Source organism: Andrena cerasifolii, chromosome 12 (assembly GCF_050908995.1).
Source record: "Andrena cerasifolii isolate SP2316 chromosome 12, iyAndCera1_principal, whole genome shotgun sequence".
Taxonomy (NCBI): Eukaryota; Metazoa; Arthropoda; class Insecta; order Hymenoptera; family Andrenidae; genus Andrena; species Andrena cerasifolii.
Genome location: NC_135129.1, coordinates 4,349,006 through 4,363,458, shown reverse-complemented (window position 1 = coordinate 4,363,458; position 14,453 = coordinate 4,349,006). Strand labels below are relative to the sequence as shown.

Sequence of the window (14,453 nt, the reverse complement as noted above, 5' to 3'; positions counted from 1 at the left end):
GATAAAGCTAATTAAACTATTTGTTATTTTTTAATTAGTTGGCAAGCATATCTGTGCACCTACACGAAATAACAGAAACCGAACATAGGAGGGTGCACAGTAGAATGCGGCGCATATGTATGATCCACCACGTTCCGCACGCATCTGCGTGTATTTACAGCCTATTAGGCGTAATGGCAGGCTTTGTGGGAATTTACTCCCCCGAATTAATCAATGCGAAATCTGATATTGCCTCTTGAATTACAAACAGGCTGGCACTATTCGAATTCTAGATGTAGAGTTTTGTAGTGTTTCCAAGCGTTTGTAATATTGTTTGTGCCCTGTATAATGTTTCAAGGGAGGAACGCTGGAGCGGAGACATTTATGATTTCGATGAAGTAATTCTATCGGGGGATACAGTATTAAGTGGTAAATGGTATTTAAAATATTTTTAGAATCTAATAGCTACGTAAGATGGTGGAAATAGTGATTAGGTATAAGGCAGAAAACGTAAATGAGAGTCGCTAAGAAATGACGCTTGTTACGTAGCAGAATCCGTATTAATTAAACACCCGTTGTGTGAATGCCTTATTATTTGAAAATGTTGCTTAAATGCCGCATTTTATTGCAGAACATTAAAAATAGAATGCGGAATAGATATATGCGAGAAACGGGAGTTCGATTTTTTAAAATGTTTTCACTTGCAAGTATTCTATTGCTTCATATTGGAATTGTTAGTTATTAGAAGAAAATACAAGATAATTGAAAAGCTGAGAAGTGTCGAGATTGTCAGGAAATTGTCGAAATTATTTGATATTAAGGAAGCTATCATTCCTGCGTTAAAATTTTTTAAAGTATTTATTATATTATTATACTTTTGGTGTAACGAAATTTCCACAGAAGTAAATTACAATAAAGGAAAGGGAAACGGTGATTCTATATCGCAATCAAGGAACTTCTCAATGTAAAATTGCAGGGACCTGGCTGTAGTACATTGGATTATGTTCTTAAAAAGTGCGAGGATGAAAAAAAGTTGAAACAGAATGAAAATGTAAAAATATTTAAGTTTAAACAATTAAGGACAGGGTCCTAAAACATATTTATATAAGTGAAACCGATTAAGGATAGTTTCAGAGTAGTAGAATAAATTCTACACACTATACAGTTTTTCTTTTGCAATTAGCGTTTCAATATTTAAAATAAACAAAGGTGAACGTACATTACGTAGTTACAAAACTGCAACTTGTATTATTTTTCCACAAAGTTCACATTGTAACTGTAGTGTATTTTATGAAAATCCATGCATGAAGAAAAATGCTTAATTAATTTATAACACGAAATCAGTGAAAATGAAATATGAAGCGATCCCACTGAAAAATACTTAACCCTTCTATTTGCGACAAGTAATACGCCAAGCCACAATGGCACTCCAGATCCCTTTATATTACACTTCTACCAATCGTGTAAAAAATCATTGAAAAAAATATCCCCCATAAAGGGTTGACCATGGAATTAAAACTTACCTACTTGCATTGCTGACATGGCGACGAAAGCACGGCGATGAAAGCATAACCAAATAATTCGAGAGTCCCTTGAGAAGTATGATCAAGGACCCCCTCGACAGCAAGTTGATACAATAATTTCAGCAGGATCTGTTTCTTATTCAACGCGATCCTTCCGTATGCAAACGAAACTGGAAGACGGCGTGGAAGTGTGAAACGATGATAGCTGGATAACCGATAGAGCTGTCCTGTCAGTTGACGTCGTAGACAAACACGCGGTTCCGCCCATTATCCAGTCGACAATTTTTTTTATTTCCACCTCGATGACAAACGACAAACGAATAAACGAGCGGATTACAGGGGTGCTGTTACGCTCATTGCAAATCATTCTGATTAAGGCGAATCCCACTCGCGCCCAAATCGCCCGTAACGTCAAGAATTTCAAAGTCGATTTTCTCGAAAATGAAGCGCGATATGAAAAAAAGTTACTCTTTCTTTTCGACTTATAGCAAGTAAATAAGTCGAGAAGAAGGAATACAATTTTTTGATATTGCCCTTCATTTTCGAGAAAATCGACTCTGAAATTATTGACGATGCGTCCAGTCGCGTATGAGGAAACCTACCCTAATAAAATTCACGGGCGATATGGGTTTAAGTGGAATTCGCCCTTAGTCTCGAAGATTCGTCGACGCAGTAAATGCTACAGCACTTTTAGGGCGATAGATAATAGTAATGATAATAAGATATATATTTATTACACTGGAAAATAAAATACAGTGCAAAGGACGACGTACAGGTATAGGCTGCTGTTAATCTAACCCAATAAATAACCCCTCCATAAAGCCGCGTCGCGTGACTTCGGTGTAACATGTATTATGTGCGTTTTACATTGCAAGTCCTAATTCACAGAAGTTCCATATTCATGAATTGTAACGTGGGAATTATAAACCTTTAGTTTACAGTAAAGTGTGCATGAAGTGAAAATGTATCTATTAATTTACAGACGGTAATAATAATAATTTCGATAATAGTTGAGAATAAAGTAAAACACAGAACAAAAAATGAGCAATTCATATTCGTTCGCAAACCATATTTGTTACATGCGTTCTGTAATCATTATTGGCATCGAGAAAAGCTTGACTTTCTTAGAATAAGATTTCAGTTGATATGAAACATCAGTCTTATGATAAGTGGGATATTTTCTACAACTGGGATCGAAATCCCTGTGAAACGTCCGAAAATTTGGAAATTCACATTGTGCACATACCTTGCACTACGCTTTTAATGCAAAAACGTACAGCGGCGTTTCTGGAATTTTTAGGTTGAATTTACGATCAAAGAATTTGACCAGTATCCCGAATTTTCTGAAATTTTTCACAATCGATTATTAATTTCATCCGTAGGGCTACGAGTTTTTAATATTGCCTCGTGCAATCAAGTAATGCAAAGAATTTTTTCTATGAATTAAATTCATAAAAGAATCCCACAAAAGTAGACATTAACAACAAAATTATCAGTCTAATTGATAATTTTATTACTTTAGTTAAAAAATATTTATATCTTGTTAAAGCATTCGAAATTCCTTTCATTTTCACAGTTAATTTATATAGTTCTCTTAAAATAGAGAAAAGCAAATAAAGAAGAAAATTAATAAAATGTAAGTATATACTGATATTATCTGTTTCCCATTTGCTCGTATACAAACCATTTTTCCTGCACCACCACTGGATTTCTACAAATCATTAAGTAAAGTCTACGAATGTCACGAAGCCGCTATTTATTATCTGCAATTAGTAAATTACCCGCAGCTTCTATGACTCACGTGTGGCGTGGCATTTAATTACATGTTTGGTAAAAAGAGAAATGGGCATTGAACTCTAATAAGATTGAAAGATTTAAAAAAATCGATATTCAATCATCCCTTCTATGTCTGTCAGCCATGAATGGGACAAAATTATTGCGGGACCCTGTACTTTCATCCGCGGAAGCGCTGAATTAACTTGTCAATAATTACAGTCAGAGAATTACAGTTCTGCTGGAGAGATCGACACATTTATAAATCCAGTCACCCCTTTTTTTTATTGCGCACACCAGTGTACAATCATCTGCGACTACACACTGATATAATAGTCATTGTACGCAGTCATAGATAGAATGTTTAAAAGAAAAAGGTTTAAAAAAAGTTTTAGGAGTCATAATGTATATTTAAATAAATTATATATGTTTTAATAATAATACTTATGGAGATGTAGTAAATATTATGTGTCACGTCTATTTACAGTAGGTGCTTGCTGTGATTTAATATTAATTTTTAATAGTAACCTTCAATATTACACAACTAATCTATAGATACTAATACTACATGATTCTTAAACGTAGATACTACTAATGGATTGAGAGAAATAAGTCCTGCTATCTCCATCACTGTATACATCAATAAAAATTAGTTTAAGATTTGTTTATTCGTTGGGATGGACACTAGGAGCTGTAAAAGTTTATAACATCTTTGAAGCATTTATCCTCGTGTGGATTCCCTAATTTAAAGATAAATTCTGCTTTGTATATTTTTCCATCATCACATTAGCAAAATCAAATTAGAAAATGGAATAATTATTGCGGAAATGAAACGACGTTTGCAAAGGGAGCATACAATAATTTAGTTAGTAGCTACGAAAGTTGCAGTGTCTTAATTTTCAAGATTCATTTTCTTCTATATTCCTGTACTTTGCAAGTGCGAAATTAGTATCTGCAATGCGAGTAGTATTTTCAGGATTCATATTACTATGCAGTTTGGACTCCTTTTCTGCTTCAGCCACGTTGAAGTCTGCTGAAATTCAAGCAATGAATATGAAAACAGAGTTAAGTTGCAACAGTACTTCAAATCTCAGGAACAATTTGTTGCCATAGCGCAGAGTGCAATAATTAGAATTTTAAGGCTCCGTCAAGTCGACGAATTTCTGACTTTAACCGAGGACACATTTAGAATTTCCAGATATGTTATTGAGCAAAAGAACGAGGCTGCGCGTAATTTATTTACTAGATGAATCCGAAAGTATCTCGAGTAATTTATTGAAAGAAAATGTTCTGCATACCATGACCATCGAAAGAAAGGGAACTGGCACAAGCAAAATCACAGTGATACGAGAGACGTCAAGCAGTAAAATATGTTTCAGACACTAAACCAATCATGAGGGCTCATTCATCATGTCCTAGATACTACATGAAACGAAACGTGTATTTAGTGTTCATATCAAGGTGTCTGTCCTGAAAATAACATCACGAATATGAGTAACAAATGTGTACAGGCAAACTGCAAGGTTCCTTTAATAGATAGGAAACTAGGAAATTTGTTTACAATTATATAATCTTAAATCTATATTCTGAAAGATATAATGGGAATGGTACGAATCAGTCCCCGTTTCACCCCTGCGTTGAAAAATATCGCGAGAAGGTACCTTGAGACGTTGGCCATAGGATTATGAAGATTAATTAACTGCAGAAACCGTGCTACGTCGACGTCGGTAAATTGAATCTTCCAAGTCAGCCGACTCCCTGATTTATGGCACTACCGCATCGAAACTTTTTCCCACGGAATGCCCGGATTTGCATTACATTAAATTATAAGGTCTATCGCTCATAAGCGATAGCAGCCGACTCTCGCGCGAAATGTTTTTAAATTGCGACCCTAGAAACCGTGGAAGCCCCCACAAATCTCAATCGAGGGAGGTGAATTAATTGATTCGCTAAATAGAATTTTAGAATTCATTTTAGTATTATTAAGGGGAGTCTCTCTTCCGGAGGTACCAAATGCATGGGTGGTGTCTCGAATGCTTCAAATGTCAAATAAAATTTTGGACTGAAATCACAACTAAAGAAGCAGAAATGCTGATGGGATTTCTTTTCTGTAGACAGTAAAGTATTTCGTTTGAAAAACGTCGAAATTGTGGATGAAATCTGGAAAGTGAATATTCAAATTGGGAATATTATTAAAAATGATTTCCAAATCATTTACTAACTGCTTCGACGTTTGGCAAACACTCTGCTACGCGTTCTTTAGTCTAGGTAATTAAAAGTACGAATGACTATATTGAATTTTTATTAAACTTAACAAAGTTATTAGGCTGCATGTCATCTGACAATTTTCCTAAGTATTTTATCCATTCCTTCCTCCTGTACGAGTTACAATAGCCATATTTAGCGAGTGATAAGTTAACTTAAAAAAAAAATAAAAATAAAATATATATTAAAATTTTTAAGTAACTATTATACTGCTGGACATTATTTTTTACCGATTATGGTTATGAGTATTCAATAATTGAAACATGAATGCCCAAGAAAAGGCATATGCAATTTTCATAAAAATCATGTAAGAAGTAAATTAGACAGAGAAAACAATTTGAACCCAAGAAATTTGCATAGAATTTTAGAAAAATTATAACGAGGGCTAATTTATTGCGACACATTTTTTTCACGACAAAGTTCGTCACTTTGAATAGTCACTTGTTTACTAATAATTCTTAAATTTGAAGCAATACGTCATCTTCTTCTAACTAATAATTGATAATTTAAAACAATTCCATCTGTGTAACATCTGATACACTGTTCACTTTACACGAATTTCGTTTAAGGGGTCATTCTGGTAATCACGCCGAAAAATTCGGCAACGTTCAGGTTTTTTTTTTCTCAGTGAATACAATATAAAACAATGTCAAACTTTTTTTTTCATTTATTAAACTACTTGTAATGTATACGGAACAATTTTTTAAATACACTTTTAATTGTGTTTTTTCAATGTTATCTGGAGTTCAAAATCGCGGCTTTGAAAAGACGGCGGGAGTGATTTCAGCTCACAGACTCATCTGAAACAATAAAACCAATCTGATCCTTAATCATTATGAGTACTGCTATCGCAGCTGTCAGAATTAGCCACGTAAGTCAAAATTTAAAAAAATTGTGCGCATTCAAACTTCAAGTAAGAATGGAAAATTTCGAAGCTTGAAGTTTGAATGCGCACAATTTTGTTAAATTTTGACTTAGGCTCATAATGATTAAGAATCAGTTTGGTTCTTTTGTTTCTGATGAGTCTGTGAGCTGAACTCACTCCCGCCGTCTTTTCAAAGCCGCGATTTTGAACTCCGGATAACATTGAAAAAACACAATTAAAAGTGTATTTAAAAAATTGTTCCGTATACATTACAAGTAGCTTAATAAATGAAAAAAAGTTTGACATTATTATATACTGTATTCACTGAGAAAAAAAAACCTGAACGTTGCCGAATTTTGCGGCGCGATTACCAGAATGACCCATCAATTTTTCGCGTGGCCGTTCAGCAGAAAATTGTCTCCAGCAGTATATCTGCTAATTAAGTCCACCAAAGAACTTACCGTTATTACCCCACTGACACTCAATCAACCAGTCTATAAAAACTCACAAGTTCCTCCAACCGCTAAAGGCAAACACTGTATAGATTGAGATAACTGTCAACTGAAATGCCACATAAATTTCACCTTTAGCTGCCAATTTGTGACTATCCTGCCGTTAGAATTAAACGGACCGAGGAGTTTCGAAAAGAGCCGTCTGCTTGATATATATCTTCTTGCTTTTCACCTCGTTCGTCCGTGCTATGTGGCAAAAAAAAAAAAAGAAGGGAAAGAGAGGAAGAAGAGAGGAGAAGACGAGCAGCGATTCTTCAACGATTCCTGTGCCCTGCCATGGTCACGACAACGAACGACGCGGCGTTTCAGATTGAATTTACTCGTTTCCACTGCCGGACATAACATTTCCCCTCAAGATCCCCGGTCTCGAAGAAGTTTACCTTCTGACTTTCGTATTCGGGATTTTGTTTTCGCCAATCTCGCGTCCCGCTTGACTCGCGGAACCGCCAAAGTTTCCCGTCCCCGGGACGCCGTTCACGGATTTCCTCCCTCGGAATTTTCCACCCCTTCTTTTTGCACCGGCTCCCAGGCAGAAAAACAGAAACATTTTCTGTAAAATCCTTCCGACGCTCCGACGTCGTGGATCGGCTTGCAGCGCTTCCTTTACGAGGTCGCCTAAAGAAATATGTTGTCGATCCATGTCGCCGCGAAGGGAGATTAAAATTATCGACTATTTGACATGCAGAAATTTATACGAGCAACAGGCTGCCCTGCCTCAAATTCTTCTTAAGGGACAGTGATTTATGATTGGAGGGGAATGCTAATGAAAAGGAAGCATGGGCACAAGAATTTTTCAAAGAATATTATCAGAGATAGTTTTGTTTATTTTTTATTTCATTTTAATTAGGGGGATGCTAATGCAACATAAGTTAACGTGGAAACATAATTTTTTGGAAGAATATTGTCAGGAGTAGTATGGTTTTATTTTTATTTTTTCTTAATTAGAGGGATGTTAATGCAACGAAAGCAAAGAGGAATTTTGAAATTAATATTATCAGGATTTGTATGGTTTTAATATGGTTTACCCTGCTTACAGGGTAATATTAAAAATAATATTGTCAGGAGTAGTATGGTTTTAACATGGTTTACCCTGCTTACAGGGTAATATTAAAATCATACTACTCCTGACAATGTTATTTTAAAAATTCTTATTTGCTTTCGTTGCATTAACATCCCTCTAATTAAGATAAACTAAAAATAAAACTATACTACTCCTGACAATATTCTTCGAAAAAATCTTGTTTCCACGTTAACTTATGTTGCATTAGCATCCCCCTAAGTAAAATAAAATAAAAATTAAACACTACTATTATTTAAGATTAGACTAATTAAGCTTAGAGGGATAATAATGCAACAGAAGGAAACGTGGAATCAAGAATTGTAGGACGAACACTGCTATCAGAGGTGAAGTGGATACGTAATAATTGTTCGTGGCAATATTTTCATATTTTAATTACCGAATTACAAAAGCACAAAAATTTTGAAATGGAGGGTGTTCTCAGACGTAGTAAGGATTAGGAAATTCAGAAATACAAACACAGCGGTATTGTTTTGATTATAATAAAGAGATTGATACTTTAAAATACGTTGAAAGCGTTACAGCTCATATCAAGCTCATTTTTTTAAAGCAAATATCACTTATTTTTAAAATAACCACCTGATCATGCAGGAATTTATATTCTATCCCACTAAAAAATTGAGAAAGGTGCTACTCGAGTCTCTTTAACACGTGGATGTATAATATTCGTTAGAGAAATTACTTGATTGCAAAGAAGCGTCAGAAAGTAAATACAGGAACAAGAATTCTAAGAACGTGATTGTAGGAAAAGCCATCGTTGCTCAAGATTCCTGTTCGCATCGACTTGTAAACCGGAATCATTGGTAAGGGGAAATCCTGTCCAAGGAATTGAGAACCACTGCGGGCAAAATCACGGCTTGATCTTGATATACAAACAGAGGGATGTTCTTATATATAGGGGGTATTGTGAATACCTTAGATAGTTCAGTCCATTTCATCTCCACTGCTTTATCACTAAATATTGCCTGACTTACGCCGCGGAAACTGCTCAGCCGTGGCCGAACGCGCACCCGCAACAATTTCATTGTTCGCGTTCTGTTCATTCTATGCGAATCGGTATTTCTGATGCTGTGTGATGTCGTTAAGCGAGAGACACTTTGTAATCGTCATTTCAAAGCAAATAGCTCCTCCGTGCTTGCAATTAAATGGCAGCGAATAATTTGCCATCGGCTATCATTCATTAATGTCAGTAATTCATTAGTACGTGGATTCCGAACCGAAGGTGGCACCCATAATTGAAACGTGGCAATTTTACACGGGTAATTTTAATCAGAGTTTATTGATCTTTTCCAATCGTAGTCAAACTTTTTACAGTTCAGTGTGGACTTCGTTGTACAACACTAATCAGTAACCATCCACTAATTCTAATGAAAACGAACTTCTGTTTTTAATTTAGAATACCCTCCTCAGATGACCAGAACTTAAGAAAGAGAAGAGTTAAAAAAGCATAGAGAACCTAGCTTATTGACTCCCACCCTCTATTATTATGCTACAAATATTATCATATTTCTGATCTCCCGAGAAAATTATAATTCCCAAGAAATGGCGAAAGAAAGAAGCAAGTAGGGGAGACTGTTTATATTTTACTTTTTTTTGTATTTATTGGTTAGAATATTTTGTAATTAAAAAGTGACGATGATGATTCAGAGTTGGGCAAAATATAATCTAATTACAAAACACTTTTTATATTTTACTTTTTTTATTTATTGGTTAGAATATTTTGTAATTAAAAAGTGATGATGATGATTCAGAGTTGGGCAAAATATAATCTAATTACAAAACACTTTTTATATTTTACTTTTTTTTTGTATTTATTGGTTAGAATATTTTTTAATTAAAAAGTGATGATGATGATTCAGAGTTGGGCAAAATATAATCTAATTACAAAACACTTTTTATATTTTACTTTTTTTTTATTTATTGGTTAGAATATTTTGTAATTAAAAAGTGATGATGATGATTCAGAGTTGGGCAAAATATAATCTAATTACAAAACACTTTTTATATTTTACTTTTTTTTGTATTTATTGGTTATAATATTTTGTAATTAAAAAGTGACGATGATGATTCAGAGTTGGGCAAAATATAATCTAATTACAAAACACTTTTTATATTTTACTTTTTTTTTTATTTATTGGTTTGAATATTTTTTAATTAAAAAGTGATGATGATGATTCAGAGTTGGGCAAAATATAATCTAATTACAAAACACTTTTTATATTTTACTTTTTTTTTTTATTTATTGGTTAGAATATTTTGTAATTAAAAAGTGATGATGATTCAGAGTTGGGCAAAATGTAATCTAATTACAAATTACAAATCACGATTAAACTGTAATTGTGTAACTGATTACACATTATTTTCTGTAATTATTAATTTAGGTACTTTTAAAGTCTACACCCTTTTAAGGTCCACGCACACATATCAGTTCCGTGACGGTTCAGTGCCGTCAGTGTCAGTGGCCCCTTTCTTTCAATATCTGCAACTGACAGGAACAAGTGCGAACTGCTCCCTACCAAAACATGAGTGACGATACGTTTGACCACCGACACTAACGCCACTAAATCTTCACGGAACTGATACGTGTGCATAAACCCTAATACCTTCCTTTGCAACACATCAACCATTCGACTGGAAAATAAGAAGAAGCCCCAAGGTGTGCATCTCAAGCAGAATTCAAAACAATCCCAACCGGTCCCCGATGGGGGCAACAGTATCAAAGCGAAGGTGCATAGAAATCCTTAATCCCCAAAACAGGGAGGAGCTCACGTTCGCCCGATAAATTCGCATCCGCGTGGCTGTCCGCAGCAAAATGGGTTCCTTCGAGTGTTCCTTCTTCGATGAGAGCCAAACATATTCGTTTCAGTGTTTCCATGTCGGTCGGACACCCAGGCCATACGTAGCGTGGGATACACGCGCAATTTCATGAGCAGCCACGGGGGCGGGTTTTCGGGGTGTCGTGTTTAGTGGCAATAAATTTCAGGGTTGTATCTTAAGACGGTCCGACGTATACACAATGTGCGCGCGTGTACGCGGCACAGCGACTGTGTGCTTGCGACGCTGCAGTTACGAAGGCAGCTCGAGAGAACGGCTCGGGCGGCACAAATTTTCCGAGCTGGCAGCTACGGGGACATATTTAAGACGTTGCCCGCATGCTTTCATAATCTCTCTAATTTCCATTAGCGCGATAAGCGCGCCGGATCGCCGCGATCCCGCTGGATTTACTTGGATCGCGACAAGTATTTTTACCGCCGCTTTAAACAGCTGTATGAGCACTTTGCTGCAGCTGATTATCATGTTGTTTGCTCTGTGCACACGGCGATTCTTTTAGCGCCGTCAAGGAGCCGTCAGCTTTGCCCAATTCACGTGCCTTTTAGCTAACTTCGCCTTTAGGTAGACGCGTGCAATTCCTCTCGCTTTACTACTGGGGAAGATCGCCACGTCCCCGTGCGTTGATCATTTTGTGCTGGGATTGGGGTTATGATGAAGGATAACTGGGGGAGGGGTGGCTAGCTTTGAAAAATCGCAGTGTTATATCTTTTGGAAACTGTTGGTGCACAGACTCGGGGATGGATGTTGGGCGATCCTTTCTCGTGATACGTGGCTTCTGTGGCGATGAATTAATAGTGCGCAGGTGAAATTGGGGCGAAGTCAACTGGCTATTCGAGATAATTGGTGGCTGTCACTTCAAACAAGCTGTCATTATGTACTATTTACCTGTATGCCATGGTTCGCACAGGTGATTCTACAGGTCGGAGATCTGTTACGAAAATGTACCGCAAACTGGACCTTGACCTTGAAATTCAGGGTCAATTTTCTTTTTATTGCAACGTGTCTGGCACAGTAAAATCAGAGAAAGTATTAAAGCAGTTATGTTCCGAAGAATCTATCAAATAATGAACGCCAACAATGGTTCCTTTGACACTTTGCATCCCCCCAATGAGTAGAACACATTCAAAAAAATGGGTCCTGAATTCCGAGGGGAAGATCTATTTTGTCGCACATTTTTTTTACCAGATCTTCACCGACTCAGGGGTGTAGAATTACCTGTGTTAGCCGTGATATATAATTTTTTACACCCTGCACAGGAAGGAGTTTTACATGATGATGTTTGCAGGCAAGGAAGTGGTCTGGAGTGTTATGAGAATTTAAATTGTCATTTGTGTGTGATGTGATGAAGTTGCTTGTACTGTCGTAGCGTTGTAACTAGATAACAATTTAGTGTATTTTGCACAAAAACGAGTATGAATATTATGCTACTACTGTGCTTAGACGACACTAATCTCTGATTTTGCTTTGAACCCTAATGCAGACTTTCATTTCTATTGGTGGCTTTTTACTATGAATTCCTCCTAGAAAAACTTTGGCACTACTCACTTCTATACTCAAAGTGGGTGGCCAAATTATTATACTCAAACAAAATGGTTTGAGATTTTGTAAGTTTAAGCGATAGAATGACTGTACCTCTGCGAAAAATAGTCGCAAGAGATATTTAAGAAACGCATTTTAACTTTTAAATTTTTGCCTAGTTTGAACGTATGCACGAGCCAAAAAAATTTGTCCTGGTAAATCCAATAAAGAGCTCTTACAGAGCAAACATTTCTCTTTAATTTCGTTTTTTTGTTTTGTTTTATGATTTTTATTGACCGAGTTATTCGCGATTGAAGCGAAAAAGGTACTTTTCACTTTGAACACCTATAACTTGCGAACTCACGATCGTAGACCAATTTTCATGAGTGTTTTGGAAAGCTAAGAAAGTTTCCTTTTAAAACCTTTAATTACCAATTTAAGATTTTTTTTAATCGTATTAAATCCATTTTAAAGTGATCTCAAAAATTGACGAATATGTTTTGAGTATAATAATTTAGCTACCCTCTGTATATTGAGCATCATCGAACAATAATGGGGAAGTACACTACCCTTAATCGTATGTGCATGGATGTTAACACTGTACCTAAATTATTCGATTTCTTCAACTCCTCATTTCATACAAATGTACGTAAATAGATCTAGAATTATAAATCATATTCATAGGTAACTAGCTGCCTTTTTCTTTATTTTGGTTATCTGATTTGTACCTTTATGAGCCTTTTGCTTTTATTTCATTTAATTATTTATCTAACCTGCGTTTCATTGCTCACAGTATATATTATTGCTTTTTTGTATTTATCAAAGAGCTTCTACTGTGGAAACCCTAGGATTAATGCTTATTAATTAAATAAATAAATCCATTATACTCTAATATGTGACAGAAAAATGCCTGTATTAACTGAAACATTCAAGGAAAGGGAAACCTCTATTTTTTTTCGCTTCTGAATTTCTTCAGTTTCCTTGTACATCAGGGTGAAATGATTAGTAACAAATTATAGTATCAGTGCCACCGGACTAGATATAGTTGAAAGGGAGCAAACTGATTTTTCAGAGGCATTTCAAACAAATAAATTGTCATAGTGCACACACACCATCGTACACTAAAAGACAAAGAAAACAAAAAAAGGAAGAAAATCAATAAAATATGTAAATCTTGTAATCTATGGACTCCTCATACACTTTGGTTACTATCAGCGTGAAAATATTGTGGAACGTCTGAAATCAATGGCCTTCGGATGGTAAATTACATTGTTTTCCAATTGCAACCATAATGGCCGATATCCCCTAATTTATCATTGATTTATAACAATTTCTCGTCCCACGCAGAAGTATGTATAATCGTAAAGTTTTCCGCACCCGTGCAGTTTCGTTTCTTGCTTCCATTTCCGCGGCGGGTTCGGCGCAGCAGCATTGCGATATTCGATGTTGAGCAAGAAATAAATTTATGAGACTCGACTGACGTTTATGCACTCGATAATGTCTTCCGCGCGGTAATATCGCTTTGCTCGGGTTGCAATTTCACGCCAGTGACCGCTCCAGGGAGGGGAACATCGTCCCGAAACATATCGCAGGCTATAATGCTCAAACGATACTTCTGCCGAGCGGCATCGAAGCTTGTAAGCTCCTTAAAGACGGTTTTGTATGCGTCTGTCGTACTGTGCGAAAGATCGACTCTCTAGGAAAAAGTAGTCGCTGTAGTACCATTCGCGAATGCATAGCTCATTCAAAAGACTCCTTCGGCACACGTTCTATATAAATAATCCTGAAATATTGTGTAATATTTTATAATTCTACTGGTGTATTATTCGTGACTGCTGAATTACAATTATTACGGCTCATTTACCCTTCGATTTAATTTAGCTACATTTCTTTATGAAATCCTGATTTGTAAAATCGTTTTTATTCGTGTATTGTAATTCTGACTGTGTTATGTAAAGTAAAACGTCGGAGATTGTAATTTTTAAGGATGCATGAAACGATAGGAAGGAAAAATCAAGGGATATTATAGTAAATTAATAAATGCGTTTGTAAATTTATTTCCTCTGTTTTGCTGTTTATGAAAAATCTAGTTATTGGACTGTAGCAGG

General features: G+C 35.8%; 1 protein-coding gene across 1 annotated transcript in view; it reads left to right on the top strand.

Annotated features, from left to right (window-relative positions):
- Positions 1–14,453, top strand: part of Dpr1 (defective proboscis extension response 1) — a 709,894-nt gene that overhangs the window by 295,180 nt on the left and 400,261 nt on the right. The gene's annotated exons all lie outside the window — the stretch shown is intronic.